The following is a 20,198-nucleotide window of genomic DNA, read 5'->3' as shown; positions in this document are numbered from 1 at the left end:
AACTCTCAGAGTTTACCCAAACTCATATCCATTGAGTCAGTGATGCCATCTAACCATCTCATCCTCTGTCCCCTTCTCCTCTTGCCCTCAATCTTTCCCAGCATCAGGGTCTTTTCAAATGAGTCAGCTCTTCACATCAAGTGGCCGAAGTATGTGTTCTTCCCCAAGGAAAGCACAATAAAGGCTCTTGCCCATGCTTTCCTCTTTCTCTCTCTCTGCCTTCTGACCAACCCTGGGGCTTCCCTGTGTGGCCCTTCAAGACACGATGTGTCCAGCCTTCTGAAATTGAGTAGCACACTGTCTTTGCAATAGCAATCCAGTATTCCTGATCTGTTGTTCTCACTCTATATCTAAATAATAATAAACCCAACATTTTAACTATCTCTTTAATTTTTGAAATCTTTACTTAGTTTTGTTTTTAAATTTTTGACCATGCCACATGGCATGTGGGATCTTAGTTTCCCAACCAGGGATTGAAAACTTGCCCCATACATTGGAAACAGAATCTTAACCACTGGGCTCCCAGGGAAGTCGCCAAAGCCTACATTTTAAAGTTGAGTACTTATATTAACTTATAAAGGAAAGGAGATACTTACTTATGGCTACAAAATAATTCCTCTTAATACATTGATGTGTTCTGATAAGAGTTATTCAATATGCAAATCCCACACTACAGGAGAACAGGAGTGAGAGAAGGGACAGGCTCTAGTGTGTTTTATACTTTATCATAAAATATATTTCTAAGCAGGCTGATCTTGAAAATACTCCATCACAAAAGAACATCTAAGTGTCACTTTGTATTGACTTTGGAGTGCTGGAATAGAATTCTTGAACATTCCCTTACGATCCAAAATGTTTGTAGCAGGAAACTCTGCAATAATTTTTTGGTGATGGTTTCTTGGCCTTTAGAGATATCTGGAAATTGTAATTTTATTCTCTTGAAGTATTATTCAAATTATATATGGATGAAAATTGTTTGGCTAATAAAATGTAAAGAGCTTAATTGGCTGTTAGCTTTTCTTAAAAATTATTTGTTTTGTGTGGTAGAGGGTAGCTATTTGAGGGGCTGGTTAAACATTGGGGTCAGGTTTGAAGCCTGCCCAATGGGGCTTCCCAGTTGGCCCTAGTGGTAAAGAATCCCCTTGCCAATGCAGGAGATGTCAGAGACCTGGGTTCGATCCCTGAGTTGGGACGATCCCCTGAAGGAGGGCATGGCAACCCACTCCAGTATTCTTTCCTGGAGAATCCTATGGACAGAGGAGCCTGGTGGGCTACAGTCCATGGGGCTGCAAAGAGTCAGACATGACTAAAGCAACTTAAGCATGCGCTAGTAGAAATTATTTAAGAGTTGTAAAAACAGGACTTATACTGGTTGTAAAAATGTGTAAAAATATGGCGATGCATTTTATGTGGAGGTCTGTCACAATCTGGGCCCACCTGCTAGCAACCAGACTCTGCCCATCCTGTTTACTTAGAAGACACACTGGATTCAAGACAGATGAGGCAGACCTCTTGAGAAGACTTGTAGAAATGTTTTTCATCATGGTCTCCAGTGGAGAACTGCCTGCAGCCACCTGCTCCTCCAGCAGCTGCCAGGTTCTTGCAGCCCAGGGGTCCACTAAGCAGTCCAGAGATTATCTGGGCACTCTGTAGCCCCAGGGGGACATCTACCAGAAAAACAGATCATACACCCTGCCTTCCATGTTTCTTGTCCGGAAACAATCTGGGCCTACTTTAGGGAATCTTGAAATAATAATTAAAAGTTGTGTGAATGCTCATGGCTTCACCTGAATGTACAGTACTTCATGAGGAATTAACAGGCAAAATAGAACTTAATTACCTTAATGCTAAGCTGGTGGCTCAGATGGTAAAGCGTCTGACTGCAATGCGGGAGACCTGGGTTTGATCCCCGGGTCAGGGAGATCCCCTGGAGAAGGCAATGGCAACCCACCCCAGTACTCTTGCCTGGAAAATCCCATGGATGGAGGAGCCTGGTAGGGTACAGTCCATGTGGTCACAAAGGGTCGGACACAACTGAGCGACTTCACTTTAAGGTAAAAAAGACAACCGATACTACTTTAAACGAATCCCATATACTACAAATCATATTTAATCTCAATTTACCAAGAGTCTTCATGACAGGGTAACTATGTTGCTACATGCAAACATTTCTTGATAAAGGTTTCAAAGCCCAGTAGCAGACTAGATGGCTAAGAGCATGAATAGCGGAAACACTAAGTGAGATAGACATGGTCATTGCCTGCCTGGGAGCCATTTATCAACCCTTTATTTCCCAGTGATCTTCACACTTCCTGCTCAAAGAGGGAACATTTGTCTCTTGATCTCAGGGAGGTGGGTCTTCCTCCAGGAGGTAAATCATAAATTGCTTTCTTACCCAAGAAGAAGAGATTGAGTGTAGGTCAGAAGAAAGAAGGTTCAGTAAATTAAGGATTTACCAAGTTTAAAGTCTAGAATCAGGTATAAAGCTAAAAGAAGAAAGGAAGAAAGAATACAATGTGTTAAGAAAATTAAGCTTTAAAAGAAAAAATAGAGATAATCATCAAACACATAAATAAAGCCTAATCTTTTCCTTTAACTAGGAGTACTTAATTGCATAGACATAAATGTGTTTGCACAGACTAGCATGTGCTTTGAGGTCAGTACCTATAATCTCTAAATCTTTTTAAACCTCTTTGTATGCTATGGTAAGCTAGTTATCTAAAGAATAAATGTGGACACTATTTAAGGCATTTCTTGGCTGCTTACACTGATTGTGGTTCATCAGAGAGATGACAAATTTTCTAAGGTGGAAAGTGACCATGGGTACAGATGGACACACCACATTCAAACATATCAGACTGCGCTCATCATAGAGACAGGACTTCTCTGGTGGCTCAGCGGCAAAGAATCTACCTCCAAAGCAGGAGACACAGGAGACACAGGTTCAATCCCTGTATTGGGAAGATCCCCTGAAAAAGGAAATGGCAACCCACTCCAGTTGCCTGGGAAATCCCAGGGACAGAGGAGCCTAGCAGGCTACAGTCTATGGGGTTGCATGAGTCAGGCAGGACTTAGCAACTAAACCACAACCACCACCATCATAGAGACAGGGATACTCTCGTGTTTATAAAACAATGATAAGAGGTCTTCCACCACTTCTTTTCAGTCCTGTGATAATGCTATGTTACACCCTTTTAAAGAAGCAGTCAAATTTTAGATGGAGGCAGCTGAAAAATCAAGGTATTAATAGTACATGTTCTAAACTAATCATGAATTCTTTGTACACCTCAGATTTCATATCATATGAAAATATTTCTGTCCTAAATGCATAGAAAGCAAGACAATGTTAGATTCAAGTGTTTTCTGCTCACCATTCCACAGTGTTGTAACGAAGCTTAAAAGCAAGAAACTGTGAAGAGTGGATCCATGGGGCTCAGCAGTTCAAGTGTATGTAGCGACAGCTGACATTCTAGTTTAGAAGATCAGTGTCTGACATAATTCAGAAGTGGGACAAAAAATTTTCATATTGTATATTGTTTGTTAAGTGTTTTGAACAATTTCAATGTTTACTTCATTTTAATACATCTTATATTACTTTATTAGCTTTCCAAATCTACCTAAATGAAAATAAATTTTAAATAAAAATTTTAAATCTATATTTTTAAACAAATTCTAATTTTATCAATCTAGGCAACAGAATTCAACTTAAGACCACTAAGTATATTCCACAGGTAGGCTGAAACCATGTCTTATTAAGAAATTTTGCTCTGGGCTTCATTTCTGCACACTCTGAGTTTCCTTAAATATGCTATTGTTCTTTCATTAGACTTATAAATTTGAGCAGTTGAAGTGCTTTTCTTATCCCAGTGCACTTACTCCTCATTTTAACATATTGTTTTCTTCTCCCTATAAAATTTGATAGCTTTTCAAACTTTTGCTTGTCCTATTTTCACTACCCAATTCCCAAGAGCTTTCTTTTTTAGAGCATGCGTTTTACTAATACAAATCTCCTATATATTTATTTAGATATAATAATACACTGTATCTCCTTTACATTTTGCATAAGTCCGTTAGGCAGCTAACACACAAAACTGGTGTGGCATTAAAGCCTGTCAGCTCAGCCAAGGGTACATTTTGGATTCCTGTTTTGTTCCTAGTAAGCACATACTCCATGTCCCCACATGTCTTCACAAACACACACTGAGGTTGTATTGTCCTTGTGCACACAAAATGCAAAATTCCAAAATTTTAAATATGCTGCTAACAAAAGCTTTAGGAGCTCATTAAATTAATAAGTACATCAAAATATAGCTAAGCAAACTTTGTTTTTCTTTTGAGTCTGTTTCTTTTTTAAAAATTATGGCCTCCCCCCACCACACACACACCACTGGCCAAGCATAAGTTTTCGTTTCCACAAGCAAAAACACAGAAAATTCCCATGTCACTTTTATCACCAGATCAGACCCTAAGGCACTCTGCTTTCTCCAAAGTTTCACCTACTAAAATATGAGCAAAGAATACACCCCAGCAAGTACTCCAAAAAACAGCAATCAGGATTTCTATCGGAAGCAGTTCTCACACGCTCTCAAATCAGCGCTGGAATCCCGTCTATGAACAGCTCTATCATTTGGCAGCAGCGATCAATGAAAGAATCCAAGCAAACGGCACCAAACTGTTCACATCGCAGGCTAAGAACAGCAGTTCGTCCAATCTGTTGCCATAATTTGGACACCGTGCAGCAAATGGATCACGACCGAAAACAATAAATAAAACCACAGACAGTCTAGGTCCTGAATTTGCAGCGACAGAAACCTCCCCAAATGAGCAAACACAATCGACAGCAATACCTGGCAAGTTGTCTCCAAAGTAATGAGAAAGCACCCAGCTCTCACCTTGCACAAACACACACTTCAGTGGTCAGTGACAAATGCAGGCTGCGCTTGCAGGCTGGGAGAGGGAGCCAGCTGCTCTGTCCTGAGCCGCTTAAACAGTTCAGCCCTGCTGCCGCTCGGGTCCTCCTTACTGTTGGTTCCCGACAGTTTCTCCCATGACTCCATCACGCAGGAATGGAAACCAACCGCTGCCCTTGCCCCAGGACTAGCAGGCTCCCCGGGTACTGAGCTCAGGTAAAAGTGCTGAGTCGTGCAAGGTCATTGCAAGGTGAACGAGGGGCAAAAGGAATGAACAGGGGAAAGGGAGGGACCATCAAGGAAATACTGTAAACTTAAGACACCTTGCTTTTCAAGAGATTTTGAACTCCATAAATCAGAGCGGCAACAATAGTCAGAGAAGCAGTAAATCTGAGAAGCCCCAAATGGCTCAGTGCCAATCTGCTAAACCAGAGGCACTCTTGAGTAATCTCTCTCTCTCTCCCCCCTCTTCTTTCTCTTTATCTGTCACACACACACACACACACACATACATACATATGCACACATACACACACACAGACTTCAGTGTAGCTATTCTACCAGATCAGACATCCTTTTCAAGCCAAAAAGCTTTTTGTATGCCCTTTCAGTGTGGTTGTTGCTCAGTCACTAAGTCACGTCCAACTCCTTGCAGTAACACAGCTTAAGGAAAGATCTTAGAAAATTAAAGTACTTGCCAAAATCAAAATAAAATAATTCTCTTCAGAATAAAACCATTTCTGCTCCATAAACTAATTCACATTAATGAAGTCTTGCTCTGGGGACCCATATTTGAATTATGTAAATCCCACATATTAAAAAGACAGTAAAGATATATCTATTTCAGAGATGACTGGGAAAATCAACTAAAACTTCTCATAAAAATTCTTGCCATCTTTTTCAAGATTAGTCTTGACTGATGCACATTTTAATTTGGAGAGATTTCAGAAAGGTGTTTCTGGCCTGAAATATAATCATTCTGCATGTAGATGTTCTAGGCAGATACAAACATGTTTATAAACATTTCCCTGTAAAGTCTGTCTAGGTGTTTTTTAAAATTGGGGTACAGTTGCCTTATAGTGTTGTATAACCAAATGAAGCAGGTATATGTGTGTGTGTATATATATATATCCCCTCACTTGTGGCCCCCCTCGCATTCCACCCCATCCCACCCATCTAGATCATCATAGAACACCGACTAAGCTGAGCTCCCTGCCCTATACAGCAGGCTTTTATTTATCTTATTTCGGTTTTCCTATCTGAAGTGGAGAAGAAACAGTTTTTAAGCTTGCCAAAACATTATAAAACATTATTTCTCTTTGTTTTCTTTTTTATTCTTACAGGTAAACCATTATTCACTGAAGATTAAATTGATCACATTAACAGGAAATCATTCTTACTCTTTAACCACTTTCCTCTCCCCTCCTTCTCCAACCATGTAACATGAGCAACTCATCCAACCTCCTAAACATTGGGTTTATAATCTATAAAATGGGGATTTACTGCCAATGTCTGCTTTGGCTCCCTGCTGGGTCAATATGAGGATGAAATGAGATAGCACATAAGAGTAAATCTTTATAAACTGCAGAGGGCTAGAAAAAAAAACGTACTTACTGCATTTTCCACCCTTCTGTTGCCCTAGTTTGGTACTGGGACTAGTGAGTTACTTTCTGTGTACTCAAGGAGGACTCCTCAGGCTTCATGGGAGAGTGTTTGTTTCAAGGAGGCTATAAATAGAGTTCAAGATTTTATTGAACTGCTGTCCTCCTGGTGGTGGATCTTGACGGCAGTGACCACGTGGCCAGAGTCAGCCCACTGTGAACAACATAAGATCTGTCTGGTCTTTGAGGACAAATGAGACCAGCTGAAAGCCTGGTAGAAAACGCTCTCGGGCATGACTGGTTTCACGGTTTCTGGTGTCTAGGAGTAAGACTGTGTAAGGATGTTGCCTAGGAGGATTAATGAAGGGGAAAGTTTGGGAAGAGAATGCCAAGTTCACTGCTGAGTTAATTCAGTAACAAATGCATCAGGCCATTCATGCATTATTCTTGCATTATTTGGAAATTAGGTTGAGGGAGGGTAAAGGAAGGAGACCAATGGGAAACAGGAAAGGAGTTAACCTATGAACATCTGTCTCCTGAGACACACAGGGCTGGGGGCTTCACAAATGTTATCTCAGTTAATCCTCATAGATGCTATGAGGTAATTGGTGTTATTCTCACTGTATTTTTTTAAAATTTAAATTTATTTATTTTAATTGGAGGCTAATTACTTTACAATACTGTATTGGTTTTGCCATACATCCAACATGGATCCGCCACGGGTGTACACGTGTTCCCAATCCTGAACCCCCCTCCCACCTCCCTCCCCACTGTATTGCTGTTGTTCAGTCGATCAGGTGGGTCCAACTCTTCATGACCCCATGGATTGCAGCATGCCAGGCTTCCCTGTCCTTCACTATCTCCCAGAGTTAGCTTAAACTCAAGTCCATTCAGTGGATGATGCCATTCTATCCCATTTTATCAATGAGAATAATTTGCCTGCACCCTGTTACTGGTGAGTTGTGGGGCTTGAACTACAATCATGGTCTGCCTGGCCTTGAACTTGCAAGAAATCTGTTGATTTATAACTTTCTCAAAAGAAGAACAGAAATAAAATGTGCTTTATAAATAGAGGGAGTAGAGAAGACAAGAATGCAATTATCACAAAACCTTGAGCGTATCTGCCAGGCAAGTTAGCTTTTATAAAGAGCACAGAAATGTTTAGAAAAAGTTTTTGTTTTTGTTTTTTTTTTAAAGGAAGTTGATGTAGGATACAGACAAAAAGTAATAGTTTTTGCTAATATGTGCCTATAATTCTTTTTTTTTTTAAATGGATCTGGCCTGTCTTCAAGCTGAAGATGAATGTTTATTTTTTTTTTTACAGAAAGGAACAGAATATGTATTTATTTTAAATTAATTTTTTATTGGTGTATAGTAGCTTTACGTTGTTGTGTTAGTTTCTATTGTACAGCAAAATGAATCAGCCACACATATACACACATTCTCTCCCATTTGGACTTCCTTCCCGTTTAGGTCACCACAGTGCACTAAGTAGAGTTCCCAGTTGCAGTGGTAAAGAATCTGCCTGCCAATGCAGGTATGGGTTTGATCCCCGGGTTGGGGAGATCCTCTGGAGAAGGAAATGGCAACCCATTCCAGTATTCTTACCTGGAGAATTCCATGGACAGAGGAGCCTGGTGGGCTACAGTCTATGGGGTTGCAGAGTCAGACAGGACTGAGCAACTGAGCACACATCCGTATGCTACACAGTATATTCTGAAGCTGTGAGTTTAGAGGTGCTTCTATACAGTAGACTACCACTCTGTTTTTCACGAGTATTGTTTTATTTTAATTTTCTTAAATTACAAGATCCTTAGAAATGCCCACTAGGGAGCAAGGCAATCTCTTACCCTTAAATATAGCAGACAAGGCATTTTTTTCAACTATAGTTTGGAGTACTGTATCAGAGTCACAATTTTCAGTTCCCTGAGTCTGAGGATGTTAATAAAACACCAGGTTCTTTCTACTAGTTTTATTGGAATGCTAGAAGCAGAGCCTGAAATGCAGCCCTGCATGGTATGTATTTCTGCTCTCCTCATTTTAAGTGGCACTGCCAGCTGAAAGAGAAACCTTGAAATTATATCTGCAAGCCAGCAGGGCAATTCACACCAAATCCTTCACATAGGGTAACTGTTCCTGCCTTCAATCTCCCTTTCCCATATTTTTACAATCTTCTCTGAGAATGCCACTGGCTGATGATACTTTGCCTCTGCTTTTAATACTCTCATCTGCAAACTGCACCATCCAACATCACTTCATAAAACCAGCCTCTTCATCCTTGCCAAATCTAGCCTTAAAAAGAAAACTAAATTTCAAAATCTTGGAGCTAGAATCAGTGTGTTACAGATATTTTCTTTAAAGAGATAAATATAACTGGGCCACTGATTAAACTATAATAAGTCAAAATAAGTAGCAGAGAAAAAGAATAAAAACAGGGACTTTAACAATTTTTCAGGTTAAATTCTGAATTAAAAAACAAAAGCACCAACATAATCCTGAATAGCCAGTCAGCCCATATAAAAGAAGGTAAAGGCCTTCAGCTATTTGGCCTTCATTTCATTGCTATATTTTGCTCAGAATACACATTGTGACACTTACTACAACCCTCTTGTTCTATGGCACCATATTTAACTAAAGAGCAAGTAAAAAAAGTTACTCTATAGGGAAGCCTATGATGACATATATGGTGGTGGTGGTTTAGTCGCTAAAGTCATGTCTGATTCTTGCGACCCATGGACTGTAGCCTGCCAGGCTCCTCTGTCCATAGGATTTCCCTGGCAAGAATCCTGGACTGAGTTGCCATTTTCTTCTCCAGGGTAGCTTCCTGCCCCAGGGACTGAACCCAGGTCTTCTGCCTCGCAGGCAGATTCTTTACCAACAAAACCACCATGCAGCAAAGTGAAGCAGCTGCTTTTTCTTATTCCCAAACTCATTTTACTTCTGAAGAAAGGCTAAAAACACAACCATGTCAGAATTATTATTATTTTTTTAATTTAGAAACTACTGCAGTGATCTTTTAACAAAATAAAAATCTACTGGCAAAGTTTTCAATTCTCTCTCAAATCGAAAATAATGTAAAAGGAAACATAATTTCTGGCATTTTCTGCCAAATGTTATACTGTCCCATTAAAGCATTTGGTTTTTCAAACACTTCAGCTATTGTTTTCCTGAGCACATTGCATTCTCTCTTTCTTTGTCTCAGAAACTTCATTTCGAGATCCTGATTGCAAATCATGTAATACCATAAAAAAGGCTGAGCTCCAAAGAATTGATGCTTTCAAAATCTGGTGCTGAGGAAGACTCTTGAAAATCCCTTGGTCTGAAAGATCAAACCAGTCAGTCCTAAAGGAAATCAATCTTGAACATTCTTTGGAAGAACTGATGCTGATACTGAAGCTTCAATATTTTGGCCACCTGAGGCAAAGAGCCAACTCATTAGAAAAGACTCTGCTACTGGGAAAGATTGAAGGCAGGAGGAGAAGGGGATAAAAAGGGATGAGATGTTTGGATGGCATCACTGACTCAATAGCCACGAGTCTGAGCAAACTCCAGGGGATAGTGAAGGAGAGGGAAGACTGGAATGCTGCAGTCCATGGGGTCAAAAGAGTCGAACATGACTCAGCAACTGAATAACAACAACAACAAATGAAAAGAAGAAGGCAATGGCACCCCACTCCAGGACTCTTGCCTAGAAAATCCCATGGACGGAGGAGCCTGGTGGGTTGCAGTCTACAGGGTCGCTACGAGCCGGACACGACTGAGCGACTTCACTTTCACTTTTCACTTTGATGCATTGGAGGAGGAAATGGCAACCCACTCCAGTGTTCTTGCTTGGAGAATCCCAGGGACAGGGGAGCCTGATGGACTGCCATCTCTGGGGTCACACAGGGTCGGACACGACTGAAGCGACTTAGCAGCAGCAGCATTAAAGTTTAAGTGTATAAAGAAAGTGTTTGGAAGCATGGGCCACTATTTGCAATGGGTAAAAGGGCAAATAAGATGGTTTGGTTTTCTGCTTGGTTCTTGCTTCCTTTCCCAATGATGATACCTTCCTGATGTATCCCACTGGCAATATTTAAATTCACACAGATATGAAAGGAGGTCTGGCCTGCAATCCTTAGAATCTTTCCATTTAGAGTGGAACTGGGTTCCTAAATGAGTAGAATTCGGTTGTTTCTAGTTTGTAATCTAATGAGCAAAATGATTTTTCTAACACATTTTCCCCTGCCACTCCCTTCAATTTAATTCCTTTTCTTGGGCCTTAGAAACAATGCCACATGATAATAACTATTATTAGCGATGGAGAACAAATATTGTTAAAACATTGAAGGTCATTTAGGGAAAAATTGAAAGTAATCTGAAATGTGTAAGCTTTTAGATTGTCAATCATTTTATGTGGATGCTTAAAGATATATATGTCAGGTCTCTTAATGTATATACAGTCAAAATCATGAAACTGAACACTTCCTGAACAGTAAAAATTTACAGTATCTTGAAACATAATTTTATTTTGTATTGAAGACATTTTTCCCCTGAAGGCAAAAAGATGTTTCTGTTCATATCTCTCTATGCTGTAAATAATCACTGTCCTGATTTTACTGAAAGTTTTCCTAAATATGTTCAAGTGGTTTTAGAAAAAAATACTTAGGAGCATAAGTTAGGAGAGAAAAAATTCTGAAGGTTATCATCCTGTGAACCCAGAGAAAGGAATTTCTGGGTATTTAAAGTTGCTTTAAAATGTGTAATCAGGTGCATTGGACATATTTGAAATTTTCATAAAAATATAGTCTTACAATATAATTGTCACCCATATACAGTGTGGCAGGCCATTATAGTCAGGTGGTCTGAGGAAAAGCTTTCAGTCACCTGGCAACCTGGGCTAGGTGATTATAGCCTCAGATGCTGTTCCACCAACATCCTTCAGTAAGGGCTCCTTTTGGAAGCCTGGGACCCTCTGGGACCTGGGTACTTCTGCTTTCTACAAAGTAGGTCCTTGAGGGAAAAACCTTCAAACTATCAGTGTCAATGTCCCTTGAAAGTGAAAGTGTTAGTCACTCAGTCATGTCCAACTCTTTGGGACCCATGGACTCTAGCTCACCAGGTTCCTCTATACATGGAGGGGCTTCCAAGGTGGTCAGTGGTAAAGAATCCATCTGCCAATGCAGGAGACTTGGGTTTGAGCCCTGGGTCAGGAAGATCCCCTGGATAACGAAATGGCAACTAACTCCAGTATTCTTGCCCAGAGAATTCCATGGACAGAGGAACACAGTGGGCTACAGTCCATGGAGTCGCAGAGTTGGACATGACTTATCCACTAAAGAGCAACATTAACAACAGTGAGACAACAGCAGCAATTTTATTTTTGATCTTTTTTCTATTTTCTAAATATTCTGCAACAATCATTACTACCATGTAGTAAAAAGAAAGAAAAGAAAGGAAGACGGAAAAAGAAGAAAAGAAACCCCAATAACTCTAGATCATAATATTTGGGAATCATTTTTGAAAAAAAATTTCAAACTAACTCACCCATGTTTATAGTCTCTGCAAGTGGAAACATTCAGTCTTTATATCTGTTATTATCATTTCTCTTACCAACTGTATTAAGTGTGTCTGTGTGTACATACGGAGAGAAAGAACATGATGCATATCTAAGGACTGGTAAATACATGATCAGAGTTTTGGAATCACTGTGCTGTGCTTGGAGAAGGAAATGGCAACCCACTCCAGTGTTCTTGCCTGGAGAATCCCAGTGACGGCAGAGCCTCATGGGCTGCCATCTATGGGGTTGCAGAGAGTCGGACACGACTGAAGCGACTTAGCAGCAACTTAGCAGTGCTGTGCTTAGTCACTGAGTCATGTCTGACTCTTTGCAACCCCATGGATTGTACCTGCCAGGCTCCTCTGTCCATGGGGAAAGAATACTGGAGTGGGTTGCCATGCCCTCCAGGGGATCTTCCCAACCAAGGATCGAACCCAGGTCTCCTGCAATGCAGGCGGATTCTTTACCATCTGAACCACCAGGGAACCCCTTGGTTGTTAAGTTGCTCAGTCATATCCGACTCTGTAACCCCATGGACTGCAGAATGCCAGGCTTCCCTGTCCTTCACCATCTCCCAAAGCTTGCTCAAACTCATGTCCATTGAGTCAATGATGCCATCTAATCATTTTACCCTCTGTCCCCTTCTCCTCCCAACTTCAGTATTTCCTGGCATCAGGGGCTTTTCCAATGAGTCAGTTCTTCACAAATTAGTGGAGTTTCAGCTTCAGCGTCAGTCCTTCCAATGAGAATATTCAGGATTGATCTCCTTTAGGATTGACTGGTGTGATCTCCCTGCAGTCCAAGGAACCCTCAAAAGTCTTTCAATACCACAGTTCAAAAGCATCCTTCAGCACTCAGCATTCTTTATGGTCTAACTCTCACACCCGTACATGACCATTGGAAAAATCATAGCTTTGACTATACAGACCTTTGTTTGCAAAGTAAGGTCTTAGGAATAAGTAGAGAACCCCTACTTATTCCTAAAAGGGGAATGATGAACTAACAGTATATACAATCAAGAAAATCTATTGTCTTCTAAAAAAAGAGCTTGCTTTACTGCATATTTTATAGAGCTCTGTTCTGTAAAGTCAATATAAATTTATTTGGGAGTAACCAAGGTGCCTCAACTCACTCCAGTTTTCTTGCCTGGAAAAAATCCCATGGACAGAGGAGCCTGGTGGACTACAGTCCATGGAATTGCAAAGAGTCGGACACAACTGAGCACTTGTCAGCAGCGCAAGCAGGGTACCTAGGGGAGAGACTGCATTGCTGGAGTCACTTGGGCCTTACTTGCACTTTTGTTTGTGTTCTATATATCTTCTGACCTAACTAGGATCCAGCTGGTAGAGAACACAGGAGTTACAAGAAAATAAACAAACATCAGCCAGTTAATTAAATGGCAGACTCAGGTCCTCAACTTATACGTTTCTTGGGACCAGCTGTGTTGAGCATAAAGGTCTTGAGGCCAGTCAGGAGTATTTGGACTCAGGTTAAAATGCATTCACCTACTACAGTTTTGTTTGTGTGTTTATCTGCTTAAATAATATTTGAGGAACTGGAGAAACAGAAAGACTGAATTCATGCATATTGAGCATTTTAATTTTCAATAGTTAAGTCATAGACATATGTTTTCCTTTTTAAATTGAATAAAAATTTTCTAACATGCTCATAAGGAGAAATAGGTTCATTAGGTAAGCAGGAAGGGGATAGGTTTTGCTCTTTAAACAAAAAGTCAACACAATTAAACTGAGAGAACACTATGCTTTTCAGATATTACTGAGCTAGAGGATCAAAAATATAAAGGTGTGATGTTCTCAAAACAACAATCTCCAACATACTTTAAGAAAAACAGCTAATTCTTCTACTTATTTATATCTTTGTTTGGACTGTGACTAAACAAACGTGTGTGTTTGGATTATTCCTACTCTTTAGTTGGGATACTATTAGAACTCCAGGGTTATTTTTGGAAGCTAAATAAAGTTTGAATACACTTAAATTATATATTTATGGAATAAATTTCATCTTGGTTGGCTAAAAATTTGAGAAATATGATTTATTCATTCATATAGAAATTAGAGTAAAAGATGTGTTCTATGGATTCTATTTGATTCCATTCTATCACGAAAAGAGACAATATTTTTTAGTTTAATCTATTCAAGAGGAATAATCACATTTCATCTTCTGTTTAAAATTTATAACAAGTTTTTGTTTAAATTAAATATCTTAATATTAAAGAAAATGGTATATATATATATAGCTCCCTCAACTATATACTGTATGTGTGTATCTATCTCTATCTATCTACGTAATGCATATATATACATTCCAATCTTTATCCATATGTAGCATTTTATGTGGTTATTGTCATAGTTCATTTATAAATTTTTAAATACTATTTCACTTTGATTATTTTATAAGCATTTTCCATGTATCAAGAATCATCAAATGAGATACTGCAAAAAAAAAAAGCAAAACACTTTCAAATTGTAAAATATATAAATAAAATTATTATTTCATTTGCTGTTTTCAATGTCTGAATAATATTCTTTTGCATGGTATAACACAGGTTATTTGTATGTTACTCTATTTGGAGGCATAAGCTTAGTTTTCAGGGTTTTCTTTTTAGTAAATTGTACTACCCACTACTAGGAATATTTTTGTTTTTCTGTAGATTTCTTATTTGAAAGCCTTAGAATGAACTTCTAGGAAAAAGGATCGCTATGTTAAAAAGGCTAATCTAATTGGGAGCTTTATTCTGATGGCAAAAAATTAGCATATATTAATTTTAAAGTACCTCTTTTGGGGACAGGACAGAAGGTGAGTGAATGAGCACATTTACAAGTATTTGTTATAAATTATTTTGGATACTTTAATCCATATATCAATTTTTTGTGTTCTGATGGTTCAAGATGTTTGTACAGGCTTATTTTTATCCATAGAACAAGGACAGACATTTATCCCAATAAAACATTAGGTACAAGCTGGTGCTGATCCCGTTCCACTTATACATGAGGATAAGTTCTAAGTGACTTCTTATACATTCTGGTTACCATACATCTATGTCACCCAAAGAAACCACTGCAATTTTTATTTGATAAATTCCATGTGTGGATCCTTTGAAGGTCTCAAAGCACATCTTGCAATATGAAAAATATCATTAAAATTAATGATGGAAGAGAACAGCCATTGTTTCCAGGTTGCAATTCATCAATCACTTATTCACAGTAAGAGGCATATTTAAATTTATTCACATTTTACATTTTAATAGTTGCTTTAAAACTGTATCTTGATACTCATTCAATATTTTCACATAATCTCCATATTATTTAATCTAGAAACAATAGAGTACATTATAGTAGTGAAAACAAATTTGTTGGTCATACATAAATTTGCTTTATTAAATTGAACTTATCCAACTATATCAATAGAGCATTTTTAAGGAATTATACTTAAATATGAGGCAGGAGTTTCATCCTATTAGCCTACAATAAAACACATTAGAAGTATGTAAAATAGAAGGATTAATTTTGCACTGACATCTTTTTCTTATTCACTTTTCTTGTCTCCACCATTGCAAATTTTGACAAGGGAAACTAGAGAAATAAGAAGAATCTTAGCACCACCAAGAATTAGCAGCAAATGGAGAGGTGTCCTTGTCTGGTAGAAAGAGAACTGGAATGGGAGGCAGGGGAACTCTGCTACTTGTTGACTGCAAACCTGGGCGCATCACTTTCCCTCTCCAGGTCTCAATTTCCTTACCTGTCTAATGCCACTCCAATCAGACAATGGATGCTGAGATGTCATGTAAACTGAGAATCTAAGGAGTTCCTATCAGATGTTAATCTGTACTTAATTTTATGAATTTGGTGTTGGATTTTTGTTGATTTTATAATGAGTTCCATGGCTTTTACTGCTAGGCAACTATAAATAATAACACAACATAAAGGTCTATTACAAACCTTTCAGTTCATACCAACAGTCATTTATAAAGCAAAAGATAAACAAATGATGCAGACAAACTGAAGTCATAAGCATTTCCATGAAGCTTTCAAACTGGCTAAATGGTGGTTGTCAAAATATTTCTTCTGATAACTACTACCCTTCACACGTCCCATGACATCTCCCATTAAAACAACAACAAAAAAGGAATCTTTATAGCAACAAACAATCTGTTGTGATGAGGCTATTATGACATTTTGAAAAGGAGGGGAAGATGAGGATAAACAAGTACGCACAGGCAATAGTGGAGGTAATAAACACCTCTCCCTCAACAGGGGATCAATAAATGTTAACCAGCTGGAGAGAAGAAAACAACGAAAAGAAAGATTTCACGGAGGAGGAAGAGGGCTCAGCATAGGGAAGAAACCTAGAACAGGAGACCTATTTCTCTCTAATGAAAAGTTATGTTACGTAAAACTAGTTTTCACTTTCTCACAAAGTTGTCAATGCTAAGGTCATAATATTAGAAAGAAAAAGGGATCTGCTGACATCTAATTGAGACTCTTTTGATGATAAAACCAATCACCTTTGTGGTGGTATTGAATGTCTCTTTTTCTGATTTACATAGCAACCCAATTAGGCTAACTCCTAGAGAAGGAAATGGCAACCCACTCCAGTATTCTTGCCTGGGAAAAAACCCCATGGACAGAGGAGCCTGGTGTTTGCGAAGAGTCAGACACCATGACTGAGCAACTAAGCACAAGCATGAAATTTGGCTAAAACGAACAAGAACGTGAAAAGAGCCCACGTGACACCAGAAGTTTGTGCTTTGCCTGCTTCATCATATTTCTGAGAAAAAAGAAACTAATTAGCGAGTAAAGACTTAATGCATATAATCATTTCCATTTTACAGATAAGGAAAATGTAGCTTAGGAAATCAATACCACTCTGTCATAATATCAATATCACCCAGCCAGTGGTCAATAATTCTACACTTTCTTAGGTCTGAATCAAGGAAGGATATAGGCACTTGGATTTTAATAGCCAAGATAATGGGAATATCAAACACAAATCATGCTAAGAATTTAAACAAAGAAACGAGCCAATTGGGACAGATCTCAACCTAGAACCAGAATCGGGGCTACAGGACCATGAATTTGTATTAAATATCTCAGAAAAGTCTCTATATTAAAAGCATTATTTTCACTGTACTATTTATACTTGGCTTTAATCACATGATAACATGTGAAACTCTTAATTCCAATAAAATGAATTATGTGCAAAACCTCTAAATTATTACTTATTATTTATCAAGTAAGTGATTCAATAAATTTTCACACCTACATTCTATGATGACTTCTAACTTCCACCCACCTACTTCTCTCTTAAGGATATAATGGACACCTGTCAAGCAAGATCTGCTTTACTATTTAGGTAACTTTCACTTTAAGGAATTGACCATGAATCATAGATATGAAAAAGACTAGGAATTTTACAACTGAGGACACTGACACCTTCAAATAAAAAGCCTCTTGCTCAAAGTCCCATAAATACTGAGCATTTGACTCTGGCATAGGAAACAGCATGCGATTCTTCATTTGGTTGTTATTCCTACTTTACTACAAAGTTTTGTTTCATGATTTTTACTCAAGTAGTTAGGTCTTTTTTCCCTGTTGTTACAGATCCACTGCCCCAGATGGTCAAAAAGAGGCAGTTTATGGAGAAATCTAAACAGACTTATTCCCTGTTGCTCCTGTCTTCTCCTCCTATGTGAATGTTGGACTCATTGAGGTGTACCAAAGTCAAAGTGTCAGTTGCTCAGTCATGTCCGACTCTTTGCAACCCCACCAGGCTCCTCTGTCCATGGAATTCTCCAGGCAAGATTAGTGGAGTGTGTATCCATTTCCTTCTCCAGAGGATCTCCCTTACCCAGGAATCGAACCCAGGTCTCTTGCATTGCCGGCAGATTCTTTACCATCTGAGCCACCAAGAAAGTCCAAGGTATACCAAGGGGATTACTATTCTGTCATGGACTTTGCAGTGAAGACCAACCATGGGTATTAACTCATCCTGATATGAAGTAGTTGTACTAAAAAGAAAATAAGGCAAGAAGACGGCTCTCGAAGAGTAGAAGAAGCAGATTTTTCTGGCATTCTGACTAAGGTCTAAGTTGAGAGGAGCATGGAAAATGCCTAGCAAGTCAGTTTTTGACTGATAGGTCATAAGATAGAGCTTTGAGACCTAAGATAGAGCTTTGAGGCAGAAAAGGGACCATGCGGAACTGAAGCCAGTCTCCCTGGAGAACAGGTGATTCACGGCACAAAATCCTGTGTGTGCGCGCTTAGTTGCTCAGTCGTGTTCGACTCTCTGTGGCTCGATGGACTGTAGCACACCAGGCTTCTTTGCCGTGGGGATTCTCCTGGAAAGAATACTGGAGTGGGTTGCCATTCCCTCCTCCAGGGATCTTCCCAACCCAGGAATCAAACCCAGGTCTCCTGCATTGCAGCAGGATTCTTTACTGTCTGACCCACCAGGGAAATAATTGCTTGTTATTTTCCTTTATTTTCTCTGGGATCCTTGTGAGAATCCAGCCTTGCATCAGGTGTTTTATTGGCTGTAACTGGACTGGCTGTACTGATAAATTATGAAAGCAAAAGGCTCTATGAAGTCATCATGGGATGACTGCAAATAGCTAATGGAAACAAAACTCCTGATGGGAAAAAACACTACAGGAAGTCAGGGGAAGAGAATGGAGTTACACGTCTCCATGTGAGACTCTCTGACATCTTAAAGATCATGGGCTTTATTGTTAGGGCTGGGGATAGTTTTCTTAAGGTAAACGAAGATATTTTTGGCTGGGGGAAAAATCAGTTTCAAGTTCCAAATCTTCTGTTAGTTTAATCTAGATTCTGAAGAAAGTGTGAATTCGTTTTTTGTAACTTAATAGATGTCATAGAAAATAATCTTAAGTTCAAGATACTGCTTTCAAACTTAAACCTCCCCTGAACCGACATCTGATAGAACAGCCAGGTTTACTTTATATAGCTATTACTATCCAATAATCATGTTATGAAGAAACATGAAAATGATTTTTTGAAAAGGTGAGAAATTCTCACTTGGAGCTCTGATCCTTATTATTAAAAATACAATTATTATAAAAGAAAATACTAATTATGTCACCAGCTTTTATTTCTCTAGACAGAAAGTGATATGAAAATATCACAGAAGTGATATGAAAATATTTGAAAAAAATGCTAAAATCAATTTTGCATTAATGCATGTATTGATTTTTCTCTAGCTCTTCCTAAAGATTTTGAACTTATTCATGTGATAATAAAAGATGTGAAGATTTTCTCCTTAATCAGTAAATACTCTTAGTTGTGGCTAAATCTTCATCATTAAAACTTTCTACTTTTACTATAATTATCAGTGGGATAAAATGATAAATATTTAAGTAGTGTAATAAGAAAAAATAAATTTTAGGCTAAAGGTAACCTAGAAATTTTGTTCTATAGATTAAGTAGCATGACTATAAGAAAGAGTGGAGATGGTTGATAATAGGGTAACATCCTTGCCTGTGAAGCCAGTGTGGACTGGGAATTTCAGGTTTCTGACTAGGACTCTCTATGCTTCAAGCATAGACATCACCAGATGGTCAATAGGGAAATCAGACTGACTATGTCTTTGCAGTCAAAGATGTGTCTGTGTATGGTCAGTAAAAACAAGACCTGGAGCCAACTGTGGCTAAGATCATAAGCTTCTTGTTGCAAAAGTGCATGTATGTTTGCTCAGTCGTGCCTTACTCACTGTGATCCCCTGGACTGCAGCTCGACATGATCCTCTGCCCATGAGATTTTCCAGGTAAGAATACTGAAGTGGGCTGCCATTTCTTCCTCCAGAGGATCTTGCCAACCCAGAGATCAAACATGTGTCTCCTTCATCTCCTTGGAGATATCAGGAGAAAACTTCATGTAATGATGGGCACAATAAAGGACAGAAACAGTAAGGACCTAATAGAAGCAGAAGATATTAAGAAGAAGAGGTGGCAAGAATACACAGAAGAACTAAACAAAAAAGGTCTTAATGACACAGATGATCATGATGATGTAGTCATTCACCTAGAACCAGACATTAGTGATCAGTGCAAATAAATAGAGGAAAACAATAGAATGGGAAAGACTAGAGATCTCTTCAAGAAAATTAGAGACA

The 20,198-nt window shown here is 38.8% G+C and overlaps 1 protein-coding gene across 4 annotated transcripts in view; it reads right to left on the bottom strand.

Annotated features, from left to right (window-relative positions):
• The window catches only part of ARHGAP24 (Rho GTPase activating protein 24), a 566,219-nt gene that overhangs the window by 160,745 nt on the left and 385,276 nt on the right, over positions 1-20,198 (bottom strand). Inside the window, exon 1 of one of the 4 annotated variants that reach the window (XM_040237265.1) lies at positions 4,848-5,364. The exons of 2 other annotated variants lie outside the window; for them this stretch is intronic. The gene's annotated coding sequence lies outside the window, so the exon portion shown is untranslated. Of the gene's footprint in view, positions 1-4,847; positions 5,365-20,198 lie in introns of those variants that run through there. One more of the 4 variants, XM_040237266.1, reaches the window with a different exon arrangement.

This window comes from Oryx dammah, unplaced genomic scaffold, assembly GCF_014754425.2.
Source record: "Oryx dammah isolate SB20612 unplaced genomic scaffold, SCBI_Odam_1.1 HiC_scaffold_3, whole genome shotgun sequence".
Taxonomy (NCBI): Eukaryota; Metazoa; Chordata; class Mammalia; order Artiodactyla; family Bovidae; genus Oryx; species Oryx dammah.
This window is presented reverse-complemented; position numbering and strand designations above follow the sequence as displayed.